At 42.0% G+C, this 22,279-nt stretch overlaps 1 protein-coding gene across 2 annotated transcripts in view; it reads right to left on the reverse strand.

Moving 5' to 3' along the window:
- Slc31a1 (solute carrier family 31 member 1) overlaps positions 1-22,279 on the reverse strand; it is a 34,177-nt gene that overhangs the window by 10,569 nt on the left and 1,329 nt on the right. Inside the window, exon 1 of one of the 2 annotated variants that reach the window (XM_052716993.1) lies at positions 6,354-6,493. The exons of the other annotated variant lie outside the window; for it this stretch is intronic. The gene's annotated coding sequence lies outside the window, so the exon portion shown is untranslated. Of the gene's footprint in view, positions 1-6,353; positions 6,494-22,279 lie in introns of those variants that run through there. 2 annotated transcript variants of the gene reach the window in all.

The following is a 22,279-nucleotide window of genomic DNA, read 5'->3' on the forward strand; positions in this document are numbered from 1 at the left end:
TTCTTAACTGATAAAATCTACTTGCAATACTGTTGTTACAGGGCTTCTTATAAGACAGTAGAGAGAACAGAAATACTGTGCTTTTATTTATATCGCTGCCATTCAGATTAAGCCAGTTTTCTTCAATAGAATTCAAGTGGGACCCATATTAGAAAAACACTTTTGTATTAGAAAAGATAGCGAAGCAACTTAAACCAGGCAGTGGCGGAGCACACCTTTAATCCCAGCACTCGGGAGGCAGAGGCAGGCGGATCTCTGTGAGTTCGAGGCCAGCCTGGCCTACAGAGTGAGATCCAGGACAGACACCAAAACTACAGAGACACCCTGTCTTGGGAAAAAAAAAAAAAAAAGGTAGTGAAACAACTTAAGAGCAGGATGCGGAAGTTCCTAAGCTGCTAGTATGGACAACTTGGATTGTTAAGAAAATACAAAGCAGTCTAAGAGCTGACTTCAAAACAAAACAAAACATGGCGCAGATTTTAAGGAACGTAGTCCGTATAACCGTGAAGGAGACTTTCTCTACTCAGCTTCTCAGGAGTACCTTACTTTAGAGGTACTTGAACTTGGTCCTATCGCCCTCTCTACCTGTAGAGTCTATACTGAATGCTGGGTAGCTCTGTTATTCTTTCTGTGTCCTCCTTTCCTGCATCTGAGCATAGGTGTTTGCTGTGGAATATTTGGCTGGTGGGACGACAGAGAAAGACCTGATACAGGTGTTTATACAAATAGCTTTCTTTCTATTACAATTCAGTCAGTCTACCCCTAAGAACTATCAGAAAAAGGCAGTTTCCCCTAACTTCTCTAACAAAGACTTACCTAAAAGATTAACTTGAGGCAGGTCACGGCACAGACCTGTAATCCCAGCACTTGGGAGGCAGCTCACAAGTTTCAGGCCAGCCTGAGCTACATAAGGAAATCCAGTCTCAAAAAGCCAAACCAAGCCAAATGCTTAAAATGCCTAAAACAAAATGCTTAAAATGCCAAACTGCAAATCCTAGGCTATCTAGCAAAATAAAAATGAATTTGTGGGCAGAAGCTAGAATGTAACAAAAAAGCTAAATCCTGATGGCATTCTGAGCCTCAACACTCACTGTACTTCTAATAGGTGAGCCCCGGACTTCACATTCCTTCTTTGTCCTGGCATTACATAACGATGGAGGAGAAACACTCCCTGGGACTAGGAGTAGACCCACAAAAGGCTATAAGGAAGTGGTTATGCTTGGCATGAAGGCCCCCTTCTCAGCCCAGGCAGATGGAATCTAGAGTCTTGGACAGTTCTGGAGACTGCCTAGGCCTTTGCCGACTTTCATGTTCAGGAGGATAAAGAAAGCTTTTATTCTTAAAGTGATTAGGTTTATGTTTCCTTTTAGACTGGTACAAACATAAGACAGACACTCAGCTTTCCTGCTTTTTTTTTTTTTTTTTTTTTGGCAAAAAAAGATATGAGAAACTCAAGGTCAAACACATTAAACCACAATAAATAGGGATTCATGTTCCTGGACTCTGTCCACATGATCAAGTAACCAGTTTAGCTGTGCTAATACTACCTTCTGATGACCTGTACAGGGCCGATATATATCCTGAGAATTGGCCTGACTTTGTTTCAAGTGACTTTCAAAACTTCCTTGTATGAAGGATCGGTCTACTCTTCCATAGTTCACCTTCGAGGACAGACTATAGGGGAACTTTCCAATGGCTAAACTTTAAACTCTCTCTCTCTCTCTCTCTCTCTCTCTCTCTCTCTCTCTCTCTCTCTCTCTCTCTCTCTCTCTCTCACACACACACACACACACACACACACACACACACACACACACACACTCTCTCTCTCTCCTTCTCTCTTAGCTTTTCACATTTTAAAGTCCTCCGGTGAGCTGGTTCTGGTGGCTCATGCCTTTAATCCTGGTACTTGGGAGGCAGAGGCAGATCTTTGTAAATTGGAGGCTAACCTGGTCTACATAGTGAATTTCATGCTAGCCAGAGCTATACAGTGAGACCCTGTTGCAAAACATAAAAAAAAGGAAAACCCAAGTGAAACAATGTTTCAGTCCCACTCTTTTTGCGGGTTGATAATAAACAAACACTAAGGCATCACCTGCCCCTCTCCACAGCACTGGTGGGCTGAGAAGACGCCAGGATGGGTAAAGGGCTAATGCAGCGAATCTTTGCAGATTTTGAATGATCACTCTGTTATTTTTTCTTTCTTCACCATCTATCACAGGAAGCATTACTTCAGGTCATCTGTGGCATCCCTGAAAGCACCTTTCATGGAAGAAAACCGGGCTGTGTCATTCATTGTTCACATTCAGGCAACAGTAGAATTCATGTGGCTGCCTTAGTCATACATTAGACTCCCAGGGCGCATCAAAAGTAACTACCCACCAGACACATAAAGGGGAAAACTACTTCAAACAATTAAACTTAAGAGCTTTCCTTCATAAGAGTGGCCAATAATCTAGGCAAACAAGAAATGCTGCATGGATTGACAAGTTTTTAAAATCATAAAACAGCAGCTATCAATTAGTGGCTCTTCTACCTGGAGGCTCTTGGCTAGGAATATCTATTCAGCAAGGACAGTAATTTGACTGCCTTTGTCTCCAAATCTAATTCTGTCTGTGGAGAGCAAACCTGGGTTCTGATTCTAATCAGAAAGAGACAAAAAATACCCTGTTTCGGCTGTTAGCTGAAGGTCACCTTCTGGTGTCATAAATTTCATCAGCCCACATCACCCACCCCACTGTATTAAGCTGTTCGGACTGAACAAGCCAGATAGGAAACCTGTTAGGACAAGACAGATGCTGGGGGACTGACTGAGTGAGGAATTACAGAGCCACCGAGGGCCATCCTTTTTAGAGAAATCATGCTAATGTCAAACAATGCTTAAAATGCTGCTGACCAGTCCCTACGTCACTTACGTCTTCTGACAAACATGAATGGACGGTACAACTACCACATAAGCAACAAAATATAGGAGAGGGAAAAACCAAACCCAAACTAGTTTAAACATGAGACTTGGTAATTAGTTTACTCGGAAAATTGTTTTGTACTTTAGAGCTTCATTTTCCCTAACTGTAAAAACAAGACACTGTATTATTAGTGGGGCCCTACCCAAAGCCAAAGCCTCATTCTGCCTTCCCACGTGCACCTAGTAGAACAGAATGCCTCTAACATCCTCACTACTGGACTGTAAGTTGAGAGAGCACCCTGCCTTATTTACCTTTGGATTGCCTACATTTTAACACCCTGAATACAGTAATAAATTATAATAAAAACCTTCATAAGTAAATTGCTTTTTTGAGACAGTCTCACCACACAACTCTGCTGGTCTTGAACTTAGAGATCAACTGTGTCTGCCTCCCATGTTCTGAGATTAAAGGCATGCCACACTCGGCTTCCTTAATATTTAAGAGTATACTAAGACAATCTTAATTTCCTCTTTACTACCTTAATGAATCTGACATGTTATATAGTATCTGATAGGCTTCAAAACTATTCAATAGCTTTATAAGAAGTAGCAAACTGTAGTTGATGTAGAAGTAACATAGGCAAGTTTGTTAGCCTTACCTCAGACCTAAGTAAAATCTAGGAAAGGGACCTTGCAGGTAGGACTATACATTATTTATTTTTGTGGTGGTGGGACTCAACCCAGGGCTCTACACCTTGACAAGCAACACAAAAACATACAATAGAGGAAATGAGAGAACTGTCAGATTAGATCAATTTACAAGTACATTTACTCGGTACATTTACTAAATAAATAATTGCATAGAACTTGAACAAATGTTAAAAAAAATCCTTTCTGGAGGCTGGAGAGATAGCTCAGAGGTTAAGAGCACTGACTACTCTTCTAGAGGACCTAGGTTCAATTCCCAGCACCCACAAGGCAGCTCACACCTGTCTGTAACTCCAAGATCTGACACCCTCACACAGACATACATACAGGCAAAACACCAATGCACATAAAAAAAATCCTTCTGAAAATCCAACATAGTATCTTTTCAAGATGGAGGAACCAAGGCAAAGAGAGCCTCACTGGTCTGTTCAATGCTAGAAAGTTGAGGCCCCTTTGCTAGGACCCACATATCTTCACAACTAGCCTATTGTCTGTAAGTTAGAGATCTTCTGGCTGGCCTCTGGGTTTCACCATCAACAGCTCTGTTCTTACCTTTACATTACTCTTGTGCTCCAGACAATCATTTCTTCAGCATCAAAAGTCACCCTTCCAATCTCTTGGGCAGCATGTCCTCCCTGGCTTCCAGGGTCTACTTCTAAGACTGCTACACATCTGTAAAACATTGTACCTTCTCCAGCAGTCTAACTGGGGCCAGGTGGCAACAAATCCTTAAACTGTTTTCATGACCTTTTCAATCTGTGCTTATTTCTGTCAACATGCTAACAGAATTGCGTGGTAAGAAGGTACAAATGGTTGACTGGAGGCGGAATTCTCCAAAATTCCTTCTCATCAACTGCAAACATTTCAAACCTCTTCTACAGACTTATTATTTTTGACATGCTAAAGAAAGAAGCCTGGTTTCAAGCAATCAGGACCCCCCCCCCCAAAAAAAAAAAAAACCCGAATGAACTGGAAAAATCTTAGAAGTCGCAGCATGAACCCTTCTGTAGATACAGGAATTTTTAATAACTTTTAATAACTGCTCCAACACCTGTGGGAACACGTCAGGAAAGTGTATTGCTCCATTCCAGACACATAAGCAAACTCTTGCAGCCAGGCAAATGCAGAGGCTCCCTGGGATCTGAATCATGCTACTTGATGGAGATGGTGTTGGTCCAAGAACCAGCAGCCCAGGTTAAGCTAGTGTCTCCACTCCAGGGCTTTCCTGCTTCTCAAGCCGTAATTTGCTTTTCTAGGCTGCAATAGGAGGAACTATCTTTTCCTCAACTGGCACACTCATTTATTACCTGACTTTTAGGTCTGTCTGTCTGTCTCCCCCTCACCCCCTTTTCTCAATCTAATCATCTTCACATGGATGTGTTTCACGAAGACAGTTCTTAGTTTTTCTGAATGAATTTAGCACTTTGAAACTTACTTTTCTTACTTTTTTTTTATTTTTTAAAAACTATGTCCTCTTGGAACTCTTTTTTCTCCAATTTGAGTCCAAATCCTGTCACCATTCACATTCACTGTGCAGTATGCACATAGCACCCAAACTAAGGATAGATCAAAGCCTGAACTCTTGTGAGTGTACACTCTGTCGTAGTTAGGGTTTCTAGTGCTGTGAAGAGAGAGCATGACCACAGCAACTCTTGGAAAGCATTTCACTGGGGCTGGCTTACAGTTCAGAGGTTTAGTCCATTATCGTCATGGTGGGAAACAAGGCGGTGTGCAGGCAGACATGGTGCTGGAAAGGGAGCTGAGAGTTCTACGTCTTGATCCACAGGCAGCAGGAGACTGTGTGCCACACTGGGCATAGCTTGAGCATAAATGACCTCAAAGCCCACCTCCACAGTGACACACTTCCTCCAATGAGGCCACACCTACTCCAACAAAGCCACACCTCCTAATAGTGCCCTCCCCAGGGCCAAGCATTCAAACACATGAGTCCATGGGGGACCACACCTATTCAGACCGCCACACTCTAATTCAGTCTGTCGAACTAGGGTGTCACGTCTATGGAGTTTTCCTTGTATTTCTAACAAACGAAATCTCTTTTTGGACTTTCCTACTTACGGAATTTTTAACTGACAGTTCTTAACATCAGTTATGATGGAAAATATCACATATACTCGCTAAGTTCCTTGAAGGCAAGTAACTTTCTAACTCTTCCCCTACAGCTCTGGAAGACCACTCTACAAGCCGTCTTTCAAAAGATATTTGTTGGGCTGGGTATGAAGTTCACTCAGCTGGTTGAGGGCTTGCCAGCATGCATGAAAACCTGGGCTCACTCCCTAGCACCACCACATAAACAGGGCACAGTGGTGCAGGTCTGTATGCTTAGCATTTAGGAAGTAGAAGGACTGGAAGTTCAAGATCATCTTCAGTGACATAGTGAGTTCAAGGCCAGCCTATGCTACATGAGATCCTTCCAACCTCCCCAAGCAAAAGTATTTATTCATTCTTATAAATTCATGTAGATTTTAATATCTATCTATATGGAACTAGATAAAAATGAGAAGTCATTGGCTTTTGGGGAGCCCTATAGGAGCGAAAACCCTCATTAAACATAAAAACAAATAAACATGTGTAGGTATAGACAGTTTGTGTTAAGTGGATGAAGGAGTAAACAACCGTGGATGGAAGAACCATGAAAGGACAAAATTGGATAGAGTGGGGCAGGTAGGGAGAAGAGAGGAGTGCTCTTTAAGGAGGTGGCATTTCAGCACTGTTAACTTACTAGAGCTTGGTAAATGAGCAGGAAAGTGTCCCATGGAGGCAAGAGAATCAAGGGCATCCAAGGTCAACAACACATTCAGGGAAGAGGTTAATGAGACTGAAGTGACTGGTCCTTTGTTCAGTGGTTCTCAACCTGTGGGTCATGACCCTGGGAATGGGGTTGAAAGAATCAGATATCTTGCACACATATAAGATATTTACATTACAATTCATAACAGTAGCAAAATTACAGTAATGAAGTAGCAATGGAATAATTTTATGGTTGGGGGTCACCAGAACATGAGGAGCTGTATTAAAGGGTCGCAGCATTGAGAAGGTTGAGAACCACAGGCTTAGACAGTGCTCACGAACAGAGTTGAAGAATGTCAGTTCAATAACTTATAGTTGATCAGTGAGAAGCCTATAAACTGTATCTCATGAGTAACTTGGAATTATTTCTGAGTAGCAAGCAGGGGATGACATAAGTGTAGAGTTATATGGTATTCAAATCCTGGCTCTGTTTGTTTTTGGCTTCTGGAGACAATTCTTTGAACAGTCCATGGTCTTTAGGTTTGCAATAAGTATCATGCACAGAAGTTGTGTTGAATTCAATAGCACTTGTATAAACCACTCAAATTTGGTACTTACTAGCCAGCTAGCCAGCCAGCCAGCCAAACAAACAAATAAAATGTAGGTAGACTAAGCTCCAGGAAGAACACAGCAGAATAAAAACAGTAAGTGCTTAATGGTTTTTCACTGGACCTCGTAACTGTGCTACACCAGGACATTTTCTACAGTGACACAGAACAAACCTCATGCCTCCCTTCTACCTCCCCGACAACATCAGTGACTAGCAGGTAGTTCGTTTTTAATGTCCTGCTTTAAAGACAATGGCCAACATACGAGATTGACTCCACAAGCTGGATGCTGGTTCCAACACCGTCACAGAATTCTTTTGTGTGAAACACTTCTCAGTCTCAGTATCGCTGACATTCTGAGCTGGAAATCCTTCATTACGAGCTGTCACATGCTACAGGATGTTTAGTACCATCTCCAGCCTCTCTCACACAGTAACAGCTAGAAAACCATTCCCACTCACAGACCCGCACTTGTCTACATAATTCCCAGACACCGTGAGTTCCAGGCTACCCAACCCTTTATGGTAACTACAATAGGAAATTTTAGGTCTAGCCCTGATTATTTTTCTGATACATTAGGCAATTTAACCTTTCTGGTCATAGTTCCCTGAGTCAAGGGATGGAATAATTTATCTTTAGTGCCTATTTAGTTTAAAAGTTCAGAAATGGACAGCAGTTTCAATAAAGCAAACACACACTTGTCTTCTAAATGTACTCGGAGTAATAGATGATATGCTTTAGACATTCTGACCTTTCAGTGTCTTTAGCATTTACTTATCAAACACACTTAGATCACCTAGCACTTTCCTGTTCACTTTTAAATAATCAGCTCCTCTGAGAGGCATTTTGCCAAAGTGGAGACGGCAAGAGCCTTCGCAGCTTCCAGAGTCAGGCTGCTGACTGGTATATGGCTCTGCCATCACTGGAACTCAGAACAAGTTATTAAAACTTTGTGAGAACAATATGAACACATAAAACTGGGATAATAACATCACAACATTATAAAAATCAAATGGAAATATATAGATGAAAGCAACTGCTACCCTAATCACACACATAGTAAATAATAAATGCTAATTACTTTCTTCCTAACTCAAGGGCTTCTCAAAGTGCAGTCCAAAGACTACTTGGATCAGAATTCCCAGTAACATTGCTGAAAATAAACCCAGGAAGCTAAGGAGACAGAATTATGAGGTCTAGGCCAGCTTGGGCTACATGGTAAGTTCAAGGCCAGCCTGGTCCACCAAGTGAGACTTTGTCTTAAAAAAAGAAAGAAACAGTGATAAAGAGATGGCTCAATGGTTCAGAGCACTGGCTGCTCTGTCTAGCACCCCAATGGCAGCTCACAGCCACCTATAGCTCTAGTCCCAGGGGAATCCCACACCCTCTTTTGGCCTCCATGGGTACCAGGCACCCACATGATACATGGACATTCAAGCAGGCAGAACACCCATACATAGGAAATTTTTTAAAAAATGAAAAAAGAAAAAGAAATGAAATGATACCACAATAAACCCTCCCCAGTCAGTCTACGTTCTGTGGTTTCCGAGGTAAGTATAACCCATTAGATATTCTTTGGAAGGGCCAGTGAGACGCTTGGCAGCAAAGGAACCTGCTGCCAAGTGTGTTTACCCTAAGCCAACTCACTGGCCCCAGATCATTTACTTCCTGCACTTTTGCATTTCCAGTTTTAAAAACAAGGCAGCTATGGATAGAAAAGAGACATTTTATTTCCCCATAGTGTTTCACAGTTACTACTTCGGCCTACAAAGGATGCTTTTTTCATATAATTGCATATTTTAAAATATATATTTCTATGGTCATTTCACTAGGATTTTGGGAAGGAAAAGATAAAGGTTCAAAGTGCCATGTTGAAATGGAAATGTGATTATACTATAGTGTATATACGTATAGAGTACAGGGTTCTTGTCCATCTTGTCTTTTCTAGTTTAGGAGTAGGAATAGTTCAGAGGTATAATACAGCACCCTCTGGTACAGCTGAAATCATAACAAAGGAAACTCTTTTCACGGCTGGTTTTCTAGAAGGTTTCTAAGCCTTTGACAGATTGTCTAGCCTGGCAGAAAGGTGGCCTGCAGGGCAGGCTTCAGTCATCCTGCAGCAACTTTCCCTGGGAGCCTGGAAACCTTCAGTAGGGCTACCCAGGGAAGCCATGTGTTAGTCTACAATTCTGTCCTCTAACCTCGAGTTCAACAGTGGGCCTGGCTATTGCATGTCCCCTCCTCCCCCGAGTTCACTGGAGCCATTCCACAGAGAAATGATGAATGCTTAGAGCTTGGCCAACAGGTAAGTTTTATTCTAAAATCCAAAAAGTCAACACTAATCAAACTGTATCATCTTGGTGGCTGTAAGAGTTCATAGTTGTGAGATGTGATGGTGTACAACTTTAATCTCATCGCTTAGGAGGCAGAGGCAGGTGGATCTCTGTGAGTTTGAGGGCAGCTTGGTCAACATACTAAGTTCCAGGACAGTCAGAGGTACATAATGATAGACCCTATCTCAAAAATATCTATTTACTTTGAGTTTTATGGTTTTATAAATATAAAGGGAGATTTTGGGGGACTAAAAGGATACATGTTTGATATACCCCTGTGCTGTTCCTACTGTGTGTGCTACCCTCCACAGCCAGCAAAACAATGTTCCCAAACTTCAACGATAACACCAAGAATGACATTGGAAACCAGAGATATGTGTATGCATTTACTGCAACATATACACACTCACACATACCTTCTCAAGATAACTGCTAGTCTTTGGTCTTTTCTCTAGAATATGTGGAGGGAGGAGGAGTTGAAAAGTGTGACAGAGTTGTGCAGAGAAGAGGGAAGGCAGGAACCTGAGAGGGTAGCAGAGGCTGGACTACCTGACTTCCTACTCTCTGCCCCAGGGGCCACAGGAAATCCACACAAAAATGACAGGAGGCTCTGGCTTAAAGCTGCAAGAACCCAGGCAAATTTCAGAAATGCCCTGGGCACCTCGCAGCGGAATGGAGGTGGGGGAAGGAGGAAGAGGAAGTTACAGTCCATGTTTAAGTATGAAGGAAAATACTGCATGTGGTGACATACATGCCTCTGATCCTAGGACTCCAGAGGGAGAAGCAGGGGGAATCAAAAGTTCAAAGTCCCTCAGCTACATGGTAATTCGAGGCCAGCCTGGTCACAAGAGACACTGACTCAAAAACAAAAACAAAAAAGCAGCTGGCAATTTTGACCTGCTTTTGATCTCTAAGGTCAAAAAGACACAACTGTGAGGGTGCCACACACTTCAGAAAGTTACCATAATCACAACATTGGAGGGGAGGGTAGAACACAGTACTCTTTGTAATCCAGTCCCTCTGTGGATGTTATGAAAAGGGACTCTCTTGACTCCTATGTGTAAGTAAGGCAAGTATGACTGGGACTCGGTGCCTTTTTCTAAGTTTATAAAATATTCACCTTGTAAATCAGCTCTTAAATAATGCCATACTGAAAAGCATTAGAAAATGTCAAGTGACACAGGTAACCGCAGTGCACTTTGTAGTTCCCAGCAGAATCTCATTTATAGGAAAAGGACATGTCTAAACAACCTCTTGTGCAATACTGGTGGCTCCTAGTTTTATCTTATCAGCTCCTAATTCTATCCAAGGCATCTCCAGAGCACCTCACTTACCAAATGAGAGAAGAAAAATGGTTCCTAGCAACCATTTCAGGACATCACCAAATGAGATATGGCTGACAGAGACAATTAGTTACACACTCTCTTGGAGAAGCCCACACTGGTACTTAGGTCCATCTTGCTTCCCCTCTCTTCCTTTGGGAAGCTTAAGTACATCTGTCTGTCTTCTGAGTGCTTCTTTCTCTTAATCTTCAAACTTGAGCCTATATTAAAATATCCTTAATGTTCCTAAAGCTTCAGGAATTCCTCAGGCCACTGAGGATCGCAGTGTAGAGCGGTATCTGTCCCTCACACCTGACAAAGTTACCTATATAACGTCTCCATGGAAGATTTTGTCTACAAATAATAGAAGTTAAGGTGTTTCAAAATTCACTGTGCTTTGGCAATTAATACCCCACAAATCATAAGTTGGTCTTCAGTTTTCAGTCTGATGCATACATCCCCTGACACCTTGAAACAGCTTCAAAGTATTTACCCTAAGGGCAAATGTATGAACTGTTATATGTACAAAGCTACAGGACAGTCTGTAACGCCAAAACACTAAAAATACAACCCAAGTGTTCACTGATTAAATTAGTTATATTCCCAGAAAACAGAATACTTTATAGCCATTTAAGAGTGAGAAATGTCTGTCCACCGTTATAGGATGATCGTCCAGATATACTATGAAATTGGTGGGGGAGCAGAGCACACTATATGATGTAATTTATAAAAAAACGTTAAAGGGAGAAGGTATACACATATCTTACAGTTTTAAAAATAAGTGATCAGGTTCCATCCCTTTATTTTCCAGTGGGGGAAACCGATGTACCTTACTGGAGAATGACATTAACATACTTTCTAGCCACCTTTATATTTGCGTCTGCAATGGGACTCTGTAAGACTCAGCCCTCCCATTTCTCCACATGGTTTGCTGGGAAGTGTAAGCAGGAGGGCTTTCTGAGCCCCACATATCCTGTTTTGGCAGTAAACCATACAGGAGCTCTTTTCTTTAGCCCACTCTCACCTTTCCACACAAAGAAGATCAAGTATAAAACTACATTCTTCACAAAGCCTTTAGAAAGCTTTTATTTGCTTGTTCCCCAGAGCCCAACTCACATTGGACAGGACAAACAAACTGGAAAGGTCCTTTAGTTATGCAATGGCAGAGCGGCCCAAGTCCACTGAGGAGTGATTTCCTGGACACTGAACCTGACTGCTCCCCTTCGCCGCTGGCTAAGCCATACCCTGGAATTAGGAAAGCAGGAATGCACTCTTTCCTTCTCCTCTTAGTGCCCCACTGTAGTCTGGGTGCAGTTTCAGGCCCTAATCAGAATGATTTCAAGTATAATTTGTGTAAAGACTTCAGAATGCTTTATGTATGGCATTATTTTTCACAGATAGAAGTTTGTCACATATTCGCTATGTGACATTAAGAAAATCACCAATGAGATGACTCAGTGGGTAAAGGCACTTGCTGAGCAAACCTGGCAACCTGAGTTTGATTCCCAAACCCAAGCAAAGGTGGAAGAACTGCCTCCACAAAGTCATACTCTGACCTCCACACATGTGAATACCCACACCCGTATACAAAAATAAATAGTTCAGCTGGCCTTGAATTTACTATGTAGCCGAGGACAACCCTGAATTCTTGATCTTCCTGCCTCCACTCCCCAAAGTATATAGCTTTTTGTCATCTGATTTAAATAATCCTAGCTACGCAGATACACACAGGGGCAGAGCATTTCTTTGGCTACTTGCTTGCTGTAGTCAAAGACAGATTGTACTCGATACAATCCAAGGTCTTTGATTGTTTGAATCTGTCTTTAGTTACAGAGGATTTTAACTGTCTAGGCTATAGTGTTGATGTGCCCAGAATATGATCTGAAACAGAAACGTCAAAACAGTTGAGTTGTTCTTTCTATTCAACAGAAAGCTGAAGTTAAATAGATTATGTGATAGGAACTTACGTCCCTCAAACCACTAATTAACAAAAGATGACTTTATCCAAGTGCTGTAGGAGAGAGTACAACGGAAAACAAGAAAATCTGCTCCTGGGTGTGATGGCTCAGACCTTTAATCCCAACACTTGGGAGGCACACTCTGTGAGTTTGAGACCAGCGCGGTCTACATAGTATGAGCCTGTCTCAAAACAACTGAACAACAAACCCTCAAAGAACTAAGTTGTCTGAGCTGGGGGTGGTGGTACACTCACACCTTCAAAGGCAGGCGGATCTCTTTAAGTTTGAGGCCAGCCTAGTCTACAACATGAGTTCCAGGACAGCCAGGGCTGTTACACAGAGAAACTCTGTCTTGAAAAGCCAAAACAAACAAACAAGCAAACAAACAAATAAACAACCAACCACACAAAAACAAAACAAAAAGCCCCAAAAAACTTGAGCTGTCTGAAACCCAGATAGAGGCTTCATGGTAGAATGCAACAACTCCTGAGCTAGGACCAGGAAGGGTGGTCCTCTAGACCTGACCCTAGGCACTTGCTAGTTATGTGAACCTGAGGAACTTGTTCATTCATGCAATATTTCTAAAAAGATTTATTGCACAATGTAATGTAAATTTCTAGTCCTTCAAAGTTATTGTTACAAACTACTTAGATTAATTAAGAAATACAAGTTAGATCCCTGACTTCAAGCCCTACTAAAGAACTATAGTAATAAAAACAGTTTGGTATTGGCATAAAAACAGACACATGGATTAATGGAATCGAATCAAAGATCCTGACATAAATCCACACACCTATGAACACCTGATTTTTGACAAAGAAGCCAAAACTGTATAATGGAAAAAAGAAAGCATCTTCAACAAATGGTGCTGGCATAACTGGAGGTCAACATGTAGAAGATTGCAAACAGATCCATATCTGTCACCATGCACAAAACCCAAGTCCAAGTGGATCAAAGACCTCAACGTAAGTCCAGTTACACTGAACTTGATAGAAGAGAAAATAGGAAGTAGTCTTTTTTTTTTTTTTTTTTTTTCGAGACAGGGTTTCTCTGTGTAGCTTTGCGCCTGTCCTGGAACTCACTTGGTAGCCCAGGCTGGCCTCGAACTCACAGAGATCCTCCTGGCTCTGCCTCCCGAGTGCTGGGATTAAAGGCGTGCGCCACCACCGCCCGGCGGAAGTAGTCTTGAACACATTGGCACAGGAGACTACTTCCTAAATATAACACCAGTAGCACAGACACTGAGAGCGATAACTAATAAATGGGACCTCCTGAAACTGAGAAGCTTTTGTAGGGCAAAGGACATGGTCAATAAGAAGAAACGACAGCCTACAGAATGGGAAAAGATTTTCACCAATCCCACATCTGACAGAGGGCTGATCTCGAAAATATATAAAGAATTTAAGAAACTAGACATCAAAATACCGAACAATCCAATTAAAAAATGAGCTGGGCAGTGGTGGCACATGCCTTTAATCCCAGCACTTGGGAGGCAGAGCCAGGCGGATCTCTGTGAGTTTGAGGCCAGCCTGGTCTACAGAGCAAGATCCAGGACAGGCACCAAAACTACACAGAGAAACCCTGTCTCAAAAAACCAAACCAGCCGGGCGGTGGTGGCGCACGCCTTTAATCCCAGCACTCGGGAGGCAGAGCCAGGCGGATCTCTGTGAGTTCGAGGCCAGCCTGGGCTACCAAGTGAGTCCCAGGAAAGGCGCAAAGCTACACAGAGAAACCCTGTCTCGAAAAACCAAAAAAAAAAAAAAAAAAAAAACCAAACCAACCAACCAAACAAAAAGAAAACAAAAAACAAAAAACAAACAAACAAACAAAAAGGGCTACAGAGTTAAACAGAGAATTCTCAACAGAAGAATCTCAAATGGCCGAAAGACATTTAAGGAATTGCTCAACATCCTTAGTCATCAGGGAAATGCAAATCAAAACGACTCTGAGATACCATCTTTACACCTGTCAAAATGGCTATGATCAAAAACACTGACAACAGCTTATGTTGGAGAGGATGCAGAGCAAGGGGAACACTCCTCCACTGTTGGTGGGAGTGCAAACTTGTACAGACACTTTGAAAATCACTATGGTGGTTTCTCAAAAAATTGGGAGCAATTTACCTCAAGACCCAGCATATACCCAAGGAATGCTCAATCATACCACAAGGACACATGATCATCTATGTTCATAGCAGCATTATTCGTAATAGCCAGGACCTGGAAACAACCTAAATGCCCCTCAACTGAAGAATGGATAAAGAAAATGTGGCACATATACACAATGGAGTACTACTCAGCAGTAAAAAACAATGACATCATGAAATTTGCAGGCAAATGGATGGAACTAGAAAATATCATCCTGAGAGAGGTACCCCAGACTCAGAAGGACAAACATGGCATGTACTCACTCATAAGTGAATACTAGAGGTAAAGCAAAGGATAACCAGACTACAACTCACAGCTCCAGAGAAGCTCAGTAACAAGGAGGACCCTAGGAGGGACACATGGATTGCTCTGGGAAGGGGAAATAGATGAGATCTCCATGAGCAAACTGGGGGTGGGGGGAGGCAATGGAGGGTAGGAGACGGAGGATGAGAACATAAGGGATCAGGATGGTCGAGATGGAACAGGGACAGAGTAGGAGAGCAAGGAAAGAGATACCATGATAGATGGAGACATCATGGGGATAGGAAGAAACAGGGTGCTAGGGAAGTTCCCAGGAATCCCCAAGGATGACCCCAACTTAGACTACTAGCAGTAGTGGAGAGGGTGCCTGAACTGGCTTACTTCGGTAATCAGATTAGTGAATACCCTAATTGTCATCATAGAGCCTTTCTCCAGTAACTGATGGAAGCAGATGCAGAGATCCACAGCCAAACACCAAGCTGGGATCTAGGAGTTCAGTCGGTGAGAGAAAAGAGGGATTCTATGAGCAAGGGGCATCAAGATCATGATGGGGAAACCTACAGAGACAACCAAACCAAAGTAGTGGGAACTCATGAACTTTAGACCAACACCTGTGGAGCCCCCAGGGGACTGGACTAGGCCCTCTGCATAGGTGAGACAGTTGTTTAGCTTGAACTGTTTAAGGGGCCCCCTGGCATTGGGATCAGGATCCGTCCCTGGTGCATGAGTGGGCTTTCTGAAGCCCAGTGCCTGTGGTGGGACAACTTACATAGTCTTGGTGCAGGGGGAGGGGCCTGGACCTGCCTCAACTGAATGTACCAGGCCCTGCTGACTCTCCATGGGAGGCCTTGCCTTGGAGAAGGTGGGAATGGAGGGTGGGTTGGAGCGGGGGAAGGATGGTGAGTGGGAGGAGGGAGGAGAGGGGGATCTGTGATTGGTATATATGAAGAATAGAAAATTTAATAATAAAAAAGAAAACTATATGTATGAGTGTTTTGCCTGCATATATGTAGATGAACCATGCGTATACAGTGCTCAGAGGCCAGAAGAGGGCATCAGATCCCCTAGAACAGTGGTTTTCGAGACCTCTGGTGGGGCTAGGGGAGTTGGGGGGGGGTGGTCATCAAATGACCCTTTTACAAGGGTTGCTTATCAAATATCTTGCATATCAGATATTTACATTGTGATTCATAACAGTAGCAAAATTACAGTTATGAAGTAGTAATGAAAATAATTATGGTTGGGGGTCACCACAACATGAGGAACTGTATTAAAGGGTCGAAGCATTAGGGAGGGTGAGAGCCACTGTTCTAGAACTAGTTACAGAAAATTGTGAGTTGTCATGTGGTGCAGGGAAGCAAACCCAGGGACCCCCAGGTGCAGCCAGTGCTCTTAATTACTAAGCCATCTCTCCAACTACAGAACTTTTAGCTTTTTAGATTTATTTTATAGGTATGAATATTTTGCCTACATCTATTATGTATGTATATGTATCATGTGCCTACCTGATGCCCATGTAAGTCAGAGTGGGCATCAGATCCCCTGGAATTGGAGTTACAGATGGTTGTGAGCCACCACATGGGTACTGGAAATTGAACTTGGTCCTCTGTAAGAGTAACCAGTGCTTTTAACCACTTAGTCACCTCTCCAGACCCCATTCAATACCACCCCCTCTCTTTTTTCAAGACAGGGTTTCTGTGCCACTTTGGAGCCTGTCCTGGAATTTGCTCTGTAGACCAGGCTGGCCTCAAACTCACTGAGATCCACCTGCCTCTGTCTCCCAAGTGCTGGGATTAAAGGCGTTCGCCACCACCGCCACCCGGCCCATTCAATACTTCTTGCTCATGCACTGAATGAAGGAACTACAATGAAGCCCTATCCCAAAGATGGTGGAAGAAATATGTAACTACAACACAATTTGAGATGTATGAGTTACAGATAAAGACTATATGGAAGCTGATAAAAAGCTAACAAAGGCTGGGCATGGTGGCACACAACTTTTATCCTAGTACTTAGGAGGAAGAGGCAGGCCCTTCTCTGAGTTCTAGGACACCTGGTCTACATGGTGAGACCTTGTCTTAAAAAGGAAAAAAAGAAAAGGAAAGAAAAGAAAAAGGAAAAGCTAACTGACAACGGACTAGAGACCATGGGAACATGGCTAACAGCATTCCCCTTTCATTTTATAAACCAAATAACTACATTCTAGTACTCTGAACTGCTTGAAAATTGTATCAATACTCATAGTTCTTTAACATATATACTGTCTATTTAGGGAACGACTCAACAAGGCTAAAAATGGCCATTAATGTGTCTAAAGTTTTACTGTCGAACCATTTTTCTGAATTTACTTTTGAGAGGCAGACTTCCATGTCATGCTGTATTGCATAATGTCCCCAGCCTACAAAAGCAGGTTGTATACAACCCCCTGGGGTCATTGTGCAAAGGAAAAGAGGTAGGGTGGACCCTTCTCAACCCTTCCTTCTCCACAGGCTTTGCATTCCTAAGGATGGGCCCCTCCTCTGCTTAGGGATGTTACCTAAACTATAAAATGATACAACTCAAAGACATGGAACTTCAAAAGCATTTTCCTTCCAGTACCTAAGATGTGTGTGTGTGTGTGTGTGTGTGTGTGTGTGTGTGTGTGTGTGTGATAAACAGCACACTGTAATGTATTAAGTATAAGACTTTTGATAACTTGTTACATACCTAGTTACAAAGGACAGGAGACCTGTTTTAAAAATGGCTTTGTTGTGCCAGGAGCTAATGTGGGAGTACAGGCGTGAGCAACTTCCTACTGCCTCCACTCCCTGCCCCCACTCATACTTGCCTGGCAAACTTTCAAAGGCATACTTTTCTGGGGGATTTATCTGACATCAGTTGAACTCTTGTCAATGTAAACATTTCATTTTCTGTGATAACTGTCTCATCTTTTCTCTCTTGTAGCACTGGGACAAAGACTCAACAACAGAGCCAAGTTAGAGACAAGAAGGGAAGGGATGACCTAAAGAGAAGAAACATGCAACACACACACACACACACACACACACACACACACACACACACACACTGGTCTCAAGCTTATTATCTATTTACCTTCTCTGATCTTGAACTCCTCCCTCCCACCTCCACTTCCCAGAGCTGGGATTACAGGCCACCATTCCAGCTAAGGACCAGAGACGTTTAGTATTGAATTATTACCTTCACAACAGTCATTTCGTTTTATCTATAGTCTGGAACCTTTATTTTCTTCAACTTGAAATTTATATTATAATCCAAAGGGAAACTGGATTGAAGTTTTTAAGATTAATACCACTGCCCTAAGTAGTGTTTACCATGCTTTACCTCAGTCAATCTGCATAACCTCATGTTCTAGGGATTAAATTTTTCCTTTATAAACTTCTGAACTAACTGAATTTTTTAAATGTTGACCATGTCACGCTGTGGCAGTACATGCATATAATCCCAGCATGGTGGAGGCAGAGGCAGATGGATCTCTGTGACTTGGAAGCAATCCTGGTCTGTATAGCTCCAGAATAGCTGGGGATACACAATAAGACCTTGTCTAAAAATCAAACAAACCAACCAAAAATATTAGTCATGTCATTTAGAGTATAAATCATTTCATGCTGATCTAATTGGAAACTTGTTATCTTGGACTAATAAGTATAGCTTTGGGTTTCTTTTACATATTACTGTTTAATACTCTGTGTATATTATTATCTTAAACTCTCTCAAACAATTTAACTGACAAAGAGGAGACTTATTCAATGTGGCTACACCAGGAAGAAGAGGAAAAAATGCAGTGACCCTCCCCCACAGTCCACCTTCAGGATTCTGAAGTGAGGTGCAGTTTCAGTAGAAGGCCTATCTAACAATCCCAGTCAAGGTGTGGCTCCACACACATCACGGGGTCTTCTATAAGGTAGTCCAACAGGTTTAAGTCTCTTTCCAGGAGAAAGCGTTCTTCTCTGGCTGGCCGAGGCTTTAGACTTTTTTCTCACAGCATGAGACCAGGGACTACTGTTTCAACAGTCTAGAAGCCAAACTGTGGGGACACAGGTATCATCCCTGCTAGATTGGATATACTAACACTAATTGAGTACTTAACTACCTGCAAGTATTGTTCTAGTACTTTATGCCTTATGTGAATTAACTCATATGACTCTAGAAAATGGGTACTGCTGGGCAGTGGTGGCGTATGCCTTTAATCCCAGCACTCGGGAGGCAGAGCCAGGATGGATCTCTGTGAGTTTGAGGCCAGCCTGGTCTACAGAGCAAGATCCAGGACAGGCACCAAAACTACACAGAGAAACCCTGTCTCGAAAAACAAACAAACAAACAAAAAAAAAAAAAAAAAAAGAAAGAAAGAAAGAAAAGAAAGGAAAATGGGTACTATTGTTACCCCTATTTTACAATGGAAAAAGCGTAGCAACTTGCCCAAGGCCTATGCAATTAATAAGGAGCGAAGAAATTTGACCCCAAAGCTTAAGTACATAACTTCTACTCTACACAGCCATTCTAGTGGTTGTGTCTATGAAAATCAAGTTGAATGCTTCAGCTATACTAGATAAGAGGGAGTCACACAGATGCCCACAATCTGCTGTTGGATGCAGGAATCAACTCTAAAGGCTGGCAGAAATTTTCATAAACCTCTAGAAAAATTTTGTAGTCAGGCTGCTTTGTGAGTGACTTTGAAGTAGTTATTGTATGTTGAAGAAAGCAACCATATATGATTCAGGCCAGGGTTGATAAGTTTTCTATAAAGGACCAATGACTAAACATTTAGGTACTGTGGACCACGTCATTGCTGCTGCAGATACTCAACTCTACCTTGAAGGATGAAAGTAGCCATAGATAATATGTAAATAAATGAGCATGGCTGTGTTCCAATAAAACTGTAAAACAGGCAGCTGAGATAAGATTCGCCTGTAGTCTGTTGATCTCTGAGAACCACATTCCAAGAAAAAGTTGAGGCTTTAGGTTAAAAACAACAAAACTCACAGAGGGTATTGTGTTTTAAGCTGGACTAAGATATGTAAAATGTGCCTGACTCCCCACTTGAACATACTTTAGTTAGCTAAGCCACAGGTGCAGCAGGTAAAAGTACATCTCTTGTCTTGGAAAATTTTGCAAAGCCCCCTTTAGGCTGGTGATATATAGCTTAGTGGTAGAATGCTTGCCTAGCTTGTGCAAAATCCTGTCTTCAATTCCCAGTGCCATGGAAACATGCACCTGCCTGTGTTTGCCAAAGCTGCTCCTTCAACCTGGAAAGCCTTACCTCCCAGTGTCCTTTGGGAATCCTACTCATCTCCAAAGTCCTCCATGTAACCCTACAATTTCAGTAGTCTAAAGAGGGAAAGGTTAATCCCTAGAACATGGGGTGTGCAGACTGGCTGAGGTAAGGCATGGTTTAGGGCACTGGTTCTAAACTTCAACCCAGTTTCCCTTTGGATTATAATGAAGAGATATGATCTCTTCCTACTTTGATATTCTACAATAACTTCCTAGAGAGTTCATTCCTGATCTACACAAAGGCTGGCATTACACACAGTAGTCTCCAAGGTGATATTTCTCAAATTGTATTATATATTCTTCTGCCTTTAGCAACTTGAATGAATAGAATACTATAGACATATTTTTAATCTACATTCAATCCATATCTCTACACCACTGGAAGATAATAATATGGATTTGCTTGATATAAAAGTTATCATCTTTTTGAAAATTTGATTTGAAGGAATTATTAAATTTGATGCTTCCTAGTTAATCTCTCTCTTTCTCTCTGTGCATGTATGTATTATATATATATATTATAATAATATATATATATATTAAAGACAGTTTTCACTATGTTGGCCTGGCTGGCCTCTAATTCTCAAGATCCACCTACCTCTGCTTTCCAAGTGCCATGATCAAAGAGGTATGCTACCACATTTGATGATCAACACATTTTCTACACATTTCAGTGTGTATGGTTAAGAAAATGAAATGAACAAACATACTGAACTTGAACTTGAGCTTATGGTTGTATTTATTACTTATCTTTGCACTCCCAGTTCTCAGCAGACATGTCTACATCTGATCCTTTTTAAAGGTGTTTTGGGAACCTGACCTAAACTCTGAGCACATTATAAAGGCTAGGGAGGAACTCAGGTTTCCTGACTCCAACTCCAGTAGTACCAAGTTGGATGCCCTAAACCAGAATGACTGGCTTTTCAGAAGCACCAGATCCTACATTTCCAATTCTAAGTCTGAAAGACTGAGGAAGACCAATTTCTACCTTTCTCTTCCTCATGTTGTGTATGAAATTCAAGATCAGATATTATGCCTGCCTAGAGTGTCCCAATCACCAAACAGGCCAGTTTTAGGGTTAATGAATACCTAAGAAAGGCCATTTAAAACACCCATGAGAAAAACACCTCCATCCAAGAATGCAAGAAAAGAGCTCAGACATTCTCTAAGGTTTCCTATTTAAAACAAACAAACAAACAAAAACATTATTAGCTCAGTGTAGTGACATAGTTTTCAATCGCTGCACTTGAAAGGCAGAGGCTGGTGGATCTCAGTGAGAGTTCAAGGCCAGCCTGGTCTTCATAATGAGTTCTAGGACAGCCAGGGCTACATAAATAGACCATCTCAAAAAACAAAACAAAACAAAAACCCCAACAACAACAACAACAAAAACAAAAAACAAGCTGGGCAGTGATGGTTCATACCCAGCACTCGGAGGAGGCAGATCTCTGAGTTCGAGGCCAGCCTGGTCTACAGAGTGAGTTCCAGGGCAGCTGGGGTACATAGAGAAACCCTGTCTCAAACAAAACAAGACAACAAAACACCAAACAAAAAACAAAAACAAAAATAACCCAAAAAAACTAAAAAAGAAAGAAAGCATGACTGAAATGTTTTAGTAGTGAAGTGATCAGGCCTAGGGCAGGGTTAGAATTTATTATCCATTCACCCCCTCCTCCCAATTCAAGTTCACAATGTAAACAGAGCTACTGCTCTAGATTCCAGTCCTACTGCACAGATTCCAGTTTATCCTGGCTTTAACAGTCAGATTTCACTGCTGTAACCATCTTAATCTGTAAAATAAACACAGGAAGCAGACCAACAGCCTTATCCGCAGATAAACAGGAATAATTTACTTACAAAAATTATAAGTAACGTATAATATTTCTAGCTACACTATTTCCCCTTCCCCCTCCCCTGGAGTTTTAGACAATAGTGCAGTCACCTTCAATGAACAAAAGAGACCAAGCAACCCAGACAGTTCACAGCCAGTACAGCAT

The sequence above is a fragment of the Peromyscus californicus genome, unplaced genomic scaffold (assembly GCF_007827085.1).
Source record: "Peromyscus californicus insignis strain IS unplaced genomic scaffold, ASM782708v3 Scaffold_5__1_contigs__length_169319896, whole genome shotgun sequence".
NCBI lineage: Eukaryota > Metazoa > Chordata > Mammalia > Rodentia > Cricetidae > Peromyscus > Peromyscus californicus.